Source organism: Cnephaeus nilssonii (assembly GCF_951640355.1).
Source record: "Cnephaeus nilssonii genome assembly, chromosome: X".
Taxonomy (NCBI): domain Eukaryota; kingdom Metazoa; phylum Chordata; class Mammalia; order Chiroptera; family Vespertilionidae; genus Cnephaeus; species Cnephaeus nilssonii.
Window position 1 is genome coordinate 52,642,217 of NC_137071.1, and position 9,379 is coordinate 52,651,595.

Consider the following 9,379-nt stretch of genomic DNA (forward strand, 5'->3'; position numbering starts at 1 on the left):
TGGTGCGCCAAGGACCCTGAAGCTAGACCAGAGTCAGTCCTGGTCTCAGAGACTGTCAGGGTTCCGTAGATGGAATAGGCAGGCAGATGGTGCGGCAAGGATCCTGGAAACTAGACCAGTGTCAGTCCTGGTCTGAGACTCTGGAGTTGAGTAGAGGAAGTAGGACCCCATAAAGGAAGATGGTGCCCCAAAGACCCAGAAATGAAGACTAGAGTCAGTCTTGGTCTCAGAGACTCTATGGTTTTGGTGGAGGGAGTGGGACCCCATGTAGGTAGATGGTGTGCGAAGGACCTGCCAGAGTCAAGGTGAGGAATCTGAGGGAGGACGGAGGGACCGTGGAAGCTAGACCAGAGACAGTGCTGGGATCCCACTGGGAGGATGACCACAGACAGCATGTGCTGAGATGCACAACCGGGTCAGGATCAGGAGCAGTAGTTGAGAATGTCAGTGGGTGGGCCCAACACCTTCCAAAGTCCTTAGGCAGGCCTCATGGGAGGATGATCATAGGTGGCATTTTCTTATTTCTGCATCTGGGTCGGACAGTCTGGGGCTTGGGTATAAAGAGCAGGACTTCACTTCAGCAGAGGGTGGGCCAACATCTGCCAGAGTCAAGGGAGGATCCTAAGGGAGGAATGAGGGAACCTTGGATCCCACCACAGTGTAAACCCCTCAGAAACCGCACCTGCCCTCAGCCCTGGGGTTTCTGGAATCGCTTTCCCATGGATTCTCCCACTCCCTTTGCTCTCAGGAATCTGAAAGAGGTGGGGCCTTACACAAAGGGTATGGTATCTGGACAGCAGAGCCAGGACACTCGGGCACTGCAAGTGGCCAAGCTATTGACCATGAGGGAAGAAGGAGGGGGAATTCTCCTCCAGAACAAATGTGGGCCTCAAGGACATTCACCCCACTTCCACTTTCAGCTCCGAGAGACCCCAGGCAGGTTGTCCAACAGAGAGCACTCTGATTTTGGCTGGGGTGGTGGGCCTCAGTCAGTTGAGCAAAGGAGGAGGGGGGAGGTGGCCCGGACCCTGACTTCCTTTAAGGTGAGGAATCTGAGGAAAGACAGCAGGAGCCCTAATGCTCCTCCCCTGCTTCCAAGTCTTGCTGTCTCCTTTCAAGGTTCAGCTGAGGACTGAGGGAAAAACTCACATCATAGCTGGTCGAATCCCAGCCTTACTTTGCCACATCTGTCAGCCATGAGAGAAAGTGGAACGTGGTGTCCCTCACGTCCTCCACAAGTGACTCAGGAGGGTGAGCTTTTTAGTCTGATGGAAATTGGCCTCAGTTCAACACAGGAAGTTGTCCAAGACCCTGTCAGATGTCAAAGTTAGGACTGAGGGCACTCCCTGTCTCAGGGCAGATAGCCCCCACAGAGTTTGGCCATGTCATCCTGTATCCTGTGGGATGTCCTGGGCAGGTTTGTTCAGATGTGGGGCCCCGTCACTTTCTTCTGTTCAGTCTCAAGGGTGTAGCCTTGTCCTGAGAGTTTTGCCTCAGGGCCAGCAGAGGGGAAGTTCACGGGCCCTGCCAGGGGAAAGGTGAGAACCCTGAGTGAGGATGCAGGAGGCCATCCAGCCCAGAACAGTGGGGAACTCACAGAATCCTTTCCTCCCTCTTTTCAGCACTGAAGGCCCATGGCTGTGCATGCCACCTGAACGCTGAGGTGTTTCCTTGTTTCCTGTTACAGGGGCTCCAGGAACCAGGGCATAAAGGCCTTGGTCTGAGGCACAAAACACAGGTCACACAGCAGAGGAGGTCCAGGCCGTGCCAGCAGTCAAGGTGAGGTGCCTGCCTTCACCTAGAATGTGTCCCCAGGTTCTCCCCAATGCCAGAATAAAGGAGTACTTCTGCAGCACCTGACCCCACCCCACTGCCAGCCACAGAACCCTGACTTATGTCGACTGTACCCGGAGAACCATCTGACTTCCTCATTCAGGATCTTAGGGGACAGGCCACCCAGGAGAAGAGACCCCAGTGAGGCCCAAGAGCACACCTAAAGAGGAGACCTATAGCTCTGCTTTGTTAAAGCTGACAAGGGTGTACCCAGCTGAGGCCACTTATATTTCCTCTCTCCACAGGCCTGTGAGTCCTCATTGCCCACCTCCAGCCTGCACACTCCTGTGGCTGCCTGACAGGAGTCATCATGCCTCGAGCTCCAAAGCAACGATGCTACATGCTTGAAATTCCCGAGGCTGAGGAATAGGATCCTTCCTCCTCCTCCTCCACCTGCTCCTCCTCTTTTCCTTTCTCTTTCTCCTCCTCCTCTTCCTCTTGCTATCCTCTGCTTTAAAGTAATGCAAGCTCCCTGGAGGAGGAGGAGGAGAGGAAGAGGAGGAGGAGGTTCATGCTGCTGCTGGGACACCAAGTTCTACCCGGAGCTCTCCAAGTGCCTGTGCCCCCGCTACTGTCTTTGCCCCTGCTGCTCCATTGAGCCAGTCCAGCAGCCAAGAAGAGGAGGGTCCCAGTACCTCCAGGGCCTTGCCAGACTCAGAGTCCTTGCCCAGAAACGTGATTGGTGATAAGGTAGCTGATCTGGTGGGATTCCTGCTCCTGAAGTATCGCACAAAGAAGCTGACCACAAAGGTAGAAATGCTGAGTAGCATCATCAGAGAGCACCAGGACCACTTTGCTGTAATCTTCAGCGAGGCCTCTGAGTGCATGCAGCTGGTTTATGGCATTGATGTGAAGGGAGTGGACCCCACCAGCCACACCTATGTCCTAGTCACCAACCTGGGCCTCACCTATGATGGGATGGTGAGCAATGAGCACAGTATGCCCAAGACTGGCCTTCTGATACTCATCCTTAGTATAATCTTCTCGGAGGATGATTGTGTCCCCGAAGAGAAGATATGGGAAGCACTGAATGCCATGGGGGTGCATGCTGGGATGGAGCATTGCATCTATGGGGAGCCCAGGGAGCTCCTCACCAAAGTTTGGGTGCAGGAACAGTACCTGGAGTACCAGCAGGTGCGCAACAGCCAACAGGCATGGTACGAGTTCCTGTGGGTCCCAGGCTCCACGCTGAGACCAGCAAATTGAAAGTCCTGGAGTTTTTGGCCCACATCAATGGGAGTGACCCCAGATCCTTCCCACACTGGTATGAGGAGGCTTTGAGAGAGGAGGAACAGAGAGCCCAGGCTAGAATTAGCACCACACATGATACTACTGTCATGGTCAGTGCAAGCTCTTCTGCCATGTCCAGTAGTTTCTTCTGCCCTCAGTGAAGTCCAAGGCAGATTTCTTTACTTTGTGTTTTAAGAGGGAAGTCAATGATCCAAGCAGTGGAGGGGCAGACTAGGTGATTATAGAGAATAATATCTGTGTATCTCATTCCATTGGGTTGACGTAGAAATGTATCTACTTTTATTTTTGGTAGTTTAAAATGTTACTTTAAGTAGAATGTTTATTAGCTTCAGAATCTACGTTTACAAATGACAGGGATCACACGTTATTTAACTTAAGAGAAAGAGCTTTGCTATTTTGTAAAACAAATTGGGAATCCTTCATTTTATTTGTACTCTGTAACCAGATAACATGGACTTGGAATGGGCTTTTTTTTTTTTTAACGTGAAAGAGCTTAGCTGTAAAACAGATAAAATAGTTAATTTTTGAATTCCTGTATCATTTTAAGTCTGTCATTCTGTAAAAATAGAGTATATATACCTGGATTTTCTTAGCTTATTCAAGAATGTAGAAAAATAAACAGTAAAAAGACTCTTCTCACTGGTTCATGTGCACCCTAAACATTCATTGAGCCTCTGTCCTCATAAGGAAAGGCAACCCAGCCAGAGAAAGGGAGGGGATGCAGAGCAGAGGAGCTGGGCACCAGGACTGGAAGGACACTGGGTTGTGAAGGGAGTGAACACAGGCAGATTTTGTTCCCGGGCCTTGTCTTTGAGAGTGGGTATGTTTCCATGCACACGAGGACATAATAGCTGAAGTGAGGTTTATGTCCTTTAAGACAGGAGGGGAGAGTCACCCAGAGTGGGGGGTGTTGCCACTGGTTGCGACTGTTCTAGTATGGTACAGTCCAGGTACTCAGACCTGTGGAATCCAAGCTCCCCCAGGTACTAGGACCTTCTTCCCCAGGGAAAGGCAAGGACAGTGGGTGATGCAGTCAGGGTCCCCATGATCCTGGGCTGTCTATTCATCCCGCTATGCCACCTTCCCCACCACCGTTACTTGAGGATTGAATTCTAGGATTTGTGGATCATGCCCATCCCAGGGCCTTGCATGGGGTTGGTGTGTGTGGGTACTGGTGCCAATTCTTCCTGCTCCTGTTATTCCTTTCTCTAGGCTCAGGTGGGGGCCAGGAGTGCTTGGTGAAATCAGAGAGCAGTGGTGCAGCCAGGGGATGGAGGAGGGTGGCTCCCAAAGGGGCCCAAGGGAGACACCTGGCAGGATGATCTGAGCTCATACGGTGGTGCCCCAGGGCCCAGCTGAGGTTGCATCCCAAGGGTTTGCAACCAGCAGCCCTGCAAGAGGGACCAGGGTGCTTAGGGACCTTCAATGCCTTGGGGTGAAAAGAGGAGGGAGCTGACAGCGTTGAGGTGGGTGGGGGTGAGGAGAAGCAGCACAGCCCAGGAGGATCTGCTCTGAGAGAGGAATAGAACCCACACACCCGGTGTGAAGCCAACACACCCTTTCTCTCTCCTCTGTGCTCCCCTGGCCTCAGTGACCTCCTTTGTGGAGCTGACCACATCCTGTGCTGAGTGCCTCTCCTTACCTTTCTTCACCATCTTCCTTGAGCCCCCTAAAGACTCCATCTGATGGATGAGGCATCTGCATTGCCAACCCTTTCCATTGGGCCTGGCCGCTGACAGCGTAGGGATAGGAAGGAGGAGCCTCTCCCACCATCCCTGTCCGTGGGATTCCAGGGCCCCAGGGGTCATTGGGGAGATGTCAGCCCACAGACCATGAAAATGGAGAGCTGATGCATTATGCTTATTGACAGTCACACTGTGGGTTTCCCCAGGCTACATGAGGCCCAAGGATTTCTAGGGAGATGGAGTTCTCCTACCTCTTCTTCCTGCAGCCTTATGCAGGCTTTGTCTTAAATGTGGTCAAGACTCTGGAGACTCATTGGCAACCCTAGTGAGCAGCCAGAGGAACTGTACCATTGCCACCCACATTGCTCACAGGGTCTGCTCTGGTGGGAGCTGCTGCTGGAGATGCTGGGGTGGAACCCCAGGCAGATTCAGGCCCTGCTCTGGGAAGGGAGAAGTATGGCTGAGCAGTGATCACTGGCAAAGTGTGACACCCTGAGCGCTGCTCACACCCCTCCAAGAGTACCCCCAGGACCTTCCTCAAGAGTTTGGGGCTTGTTTTCTTTTAAGCCTGTGGTGGTGTGGCTGTGGTTTCTGTAAGTAGCACACCTTCAAAGGGGCAACAAGGGGCCTGGGCTGGGTTTCCATGGGCCAAGTTCCTACATCCTGGGTGAACCCTCTGTCCACACTGGGCCTCAGTTCCCATTAGTGACCTGCGGGGCAGGGACAGGTTCAAGTCTGCATGTGGTATTGCCTGTGTGCACACATGTGTATTTATATGTGTGCATGCATGTGTGTGTGCGCGTGACAGACCAGGGGAGGCTGCACAGCACACAGAGAATGTCAGGTGGCTTCCAGACTCAGGCTCTCTGCCTGACTTCACACACCTGCCCCACCTCCACTGCCCATGGCATTCGGGGCACATTCGCTCACCCCTCAGTGATAGAGGTCCCACACCAGCTCCTTTCACCTGGTGAAGAGCTTGGGACCTCATTGCCTGTGGGTTCCCCACAGCAGTCAGGGCCCTTCTGAACTGTATGTGCTGCCCATAGCAGTCGGGCTGGGACCTGCCCAGTAGTGGACCAGGCCCTGTCCTCTTCTTTTCCTTCTCTCCCCTGGCCTCACCCAGAATTCCCTGAACAGAGTTTGACACATCGGAAGTGCTCAGAGGGACCCAGCTCACTTCGTGTCCCTTTGATGAAATCAGCTTAGCCTCTAGTGGGCTGAACTTTGAAGAACCGTTTTCTCTCACAGGAAGACTGATTTATGGAAGGGAAAACATCTCAGTGCTTCACTTGTGGTACACAGGGCTCCCTGACATTGAGCAACTTTGCAGTGCCCAGAAAACGTGGCTCCTGAGGAGGTTGTGGAACTGGAAAAGCAGGCTATACTGACCAACCTGAAGCAGAAGTACCAGACTGCACTTTCAAACCCCAGGTGGTTACTGGACCTCATACCCCAGGAAAGGGGGAAAGGCTATCTTCCAGGTGGCATCCACAGCACCTGATCTCCTAGGGGCAGGAGAACTACAAGGAATGTTACTGAGAATCCAGCTGAATCATGACCATCAACGGGCCATCATGCCGTGGATGTGGAACTGAATTGGCGCCACCATGGAGAGCACTACCCCCATCTGTTTTCATAAACAGATTCTATTGCCCAAATGTAGGCGACTGTCCTCGTGAGATGCCTCTCTGGGCTCATTGCCTGTCTCAAGGACTATGTCTGACTTTAGGGAAAAGGGAAAGCTGCCAGAACATATCTTGGGGCTATCACTCTTTTTGATCCTGTTCATTATTGGGTATTACAGAGAAAAATGTGTTAGGAGAACTGGTTATTGTTTGGGAGGCCTGTTTCTTTGTTTTGGTCAAACTCACAGAACACTTCAGCAGCACCCAGGGGTCCTTGTGGGAGGTCTGGGAGCGGGCACTGAATGATTGCTGGAGGATGACCAGACAGGCATGGCCTCATTCACAGTGAAAGCAACATCAGACTTTGAAAGAAAGCACCTGTCTCCCCTGGCAAGTGACTGGTCTGCTGTAAAAGTGTCCCTTGGCTAACGAGGGCTTGTGTTACACATGTAACATAGCTACCTCATGATCCAAGGACGGATGTGAAATACAGCTCTGATGGAAAAGTGATGGGTACAGTTTTTGTTTTGTTTTCCTGTGTGGGCAATCTTTAGTTTATTTGGGTCCCTTCTAGTAAGGTTGCTAATGGTTGTTATCTGTGAGGATGATGGGCTTTCTCCCAGGTGTTGACTGGAATGGCCCATCTTCTGAGCCAGACTGGCTCTGTGGTATACAATGTGTCGCTGCCACCCCCAGCTGCCTTACAATCAACCCCCACAGAGGGAATCAGTTTCACAAATACCCTGGCTCAGGCCAGGCACAATTGAGTGCTGTTCTCTGGAGGGCCACCGCCTCACCTGTTCTGTTACTTGTTCTATAGGACTTAGGGGACACCTAACCCCTTCCTTATATGACTTCACCTCTTACACTATCATCTTGTGGGTGGGTCTGCCCTGCTTATGTTGGTGTCCCCACTACTAATACAGGGCCTTCCAGAGGACATAGGCTCAGTGAATATCTGGGGATTAAATGAACCACTGAGCAGGGGTCATATTTATTCAGATGAAATCCCTCCACTTTCTTGCCAGAACCAAGGATCCTTAGATAAATTGTTTCATGAAAAGACAGACAAGAAGAGATAAGAAGCAAAAATGAACAAACTTTTGCTTTTATTTCTTGACTCCATTGATTGTACTGCCGAGTTTTTTCACATTTCCAATGAAATCCTTTTATAATGCCATGTTATCCAGTTTGGGATCATTAACTAGGATGGGAAGTGTCCCAAATTGAGTTACACAGTAGCAAATCTCTTATGCTTGAGCTGGACATGTACAAATATATATGTGACCAATGTCATTTACAAACTTACATGCTAACAGCTTATGAAAACTTCTATGAAAAGGACTAACATTAGAAAATTTCCTTAAAAATTCACAAAGTAATAAAGCATAAATTAATCAATTATCATAGGAGCCCAAATCATACCCTAGGACTCACTACTGCTTTCTCCTCAAACACAGAGTTGAAAATAGAATGCACTTTATGCCCATCAAATAAAGTTAATGCACAAGGGCCTGAAAAGTGCCTGGGTGCAACTCTGGCTCAGGCACAGTGGTTCTCATTACACTCAGGCCCTTCAGGCAGGGATGGGAGAGAACGGGGATCTCTGTCATTAACTCTGAGCACAAAGCTAAGGGCTTTCGATGTGGTGGTCTCTGTGTGGGCCCTGGGACCCCACAGGAACTCATAGCATGCAAGATTGCTATTGGGCACCTGTCAGTACACCAGGTACTGTTCCTGCACCCAAATTTTAGTGATGAGCTCCCTGGGCTCCCCATACAGCCAATGCCACTTCCCATCATGCAGCCCTATAACATTCAGTGCTTCCCAGATTTTCTCCTCAGGGGCACAATCTCCCTCCATAGCAATCACCCACAGAAGTGTGACGAGGAGGCCGGTTTTAGGATATCTGTTCCCATCGCTCACCATTCCGTCATAGGTGAGCCCCAAGGTGGTGACCATTACATAGGTGTGGGCACATGGGTCTACTTCCTCCACAACTACACCAAAGACCAGCTTCATGACCTCAGTGGATGCACTGAAGATCTCAGGGAAGTGCTCATGGTACTCTTTGATGACACTACTCAGCATTTCTGCCTTGGTGGTCGGCTCCTTTGCGCCGATATTTCAGGAGCAGGAACTCCACCATTTCCATCATCTTTGAATGCAGTGCTTTCTGGAGCAAGGTATCGCCATCATCTCCAGGGCCTCCCTCAGTGTTTGGACCCTCCTCCTCGTGGCTGCTGAAGCTCTCATCTTCAGGATGGCTCCATGGAAAGGTTGCCAAGGCATGGAGGGAGGGGCAGGCAACTTGAGGACTCTGGGGAGGACTTGGTGTCTCAGCAGCAGCCACCTCCTCTAGGCTTTCTATAAATAAGACTGAGGGGGAGGAAGACAGAGAGGAGGAGAGAGACAAAGCCTCTTCCTCCTCCTCTTCCTCCTCCTCCTCCTCCTCCTCCTCCTCCTCCTCCTCCTCCTCCTCCTCCTGCATAACCCAGAAGAGCTCCTCCACTACCAGGTCGGGCATCTCCCTTGGGTCCTGATGGTCTTCCTCAAGATTGCCGAGCTCACTCATATAATGGCCAGGCATGATGATTTCTGCTGAGACAGTGACTGCGTGTGGGCAGAAGATGTGCGATTAGGACCCACAGGCCTGTGGGAGAGAGGGAGTGTGAGAGGCATGAGCTGAGAAACACACCCTAGGCTGCTCTGACAAAGGTGACTTATAGGTCTCTCCTTTAGGGGTGTACATGGGCCTCACAGGGCTCACTCCTGATTAGCCTGCCCACTAAGAACCTGAAGTAGGAAATGACATGACATGACTGCTCAGGGTATAGAAGGCACAGCACAGTGTTCTGTAACTGATGGTTGGGTGTGGAGGTGTCAGGCAATGTGGGGTCCCCTCTGAAATGGGTGGGGGAGCCCGTGGGGACATATTCATGGTTGGAACCTCACCTTAATTCCTAGCACTTCCTGGCCTTC

The 9,379-nt window shown here is 51.3% G+C and overlaps 2 pseudogenes across 2 annotated transcripts; one reads left to right on the forward strand and one right to left on the reverse strand.

Moving 5' to 3' along the window:
* Positions 1 to 275: 275 nt before the first annotated feature.
* LOC307096010 (melanoma-associated antigen 10-like) lies at positions 276 to 3,224 on the forward strand (annotated as a pseudogene). Its single transcript has 2 exons — positions 276 to 305; positions 2,204 to 3,224. The product of its transcript is annotated as a melanoma-associated antigen 10-like (transcript).
* A 4,715-nt stretch (positions 3,225 to 7,939) lies between these two features.
* Positions 7,940 to 8,555, reverse strand: LOC307096011 (melanoma-associated antigen 10-like; annotated as a pseudogene). The gene has a single exon. The product of its transcript is annotated as a melanoma-associated antigen 10-like (transcript).
* Between the last annotated feature and the right edge of the window lie 824 nt (positions 8,556 to 9,379).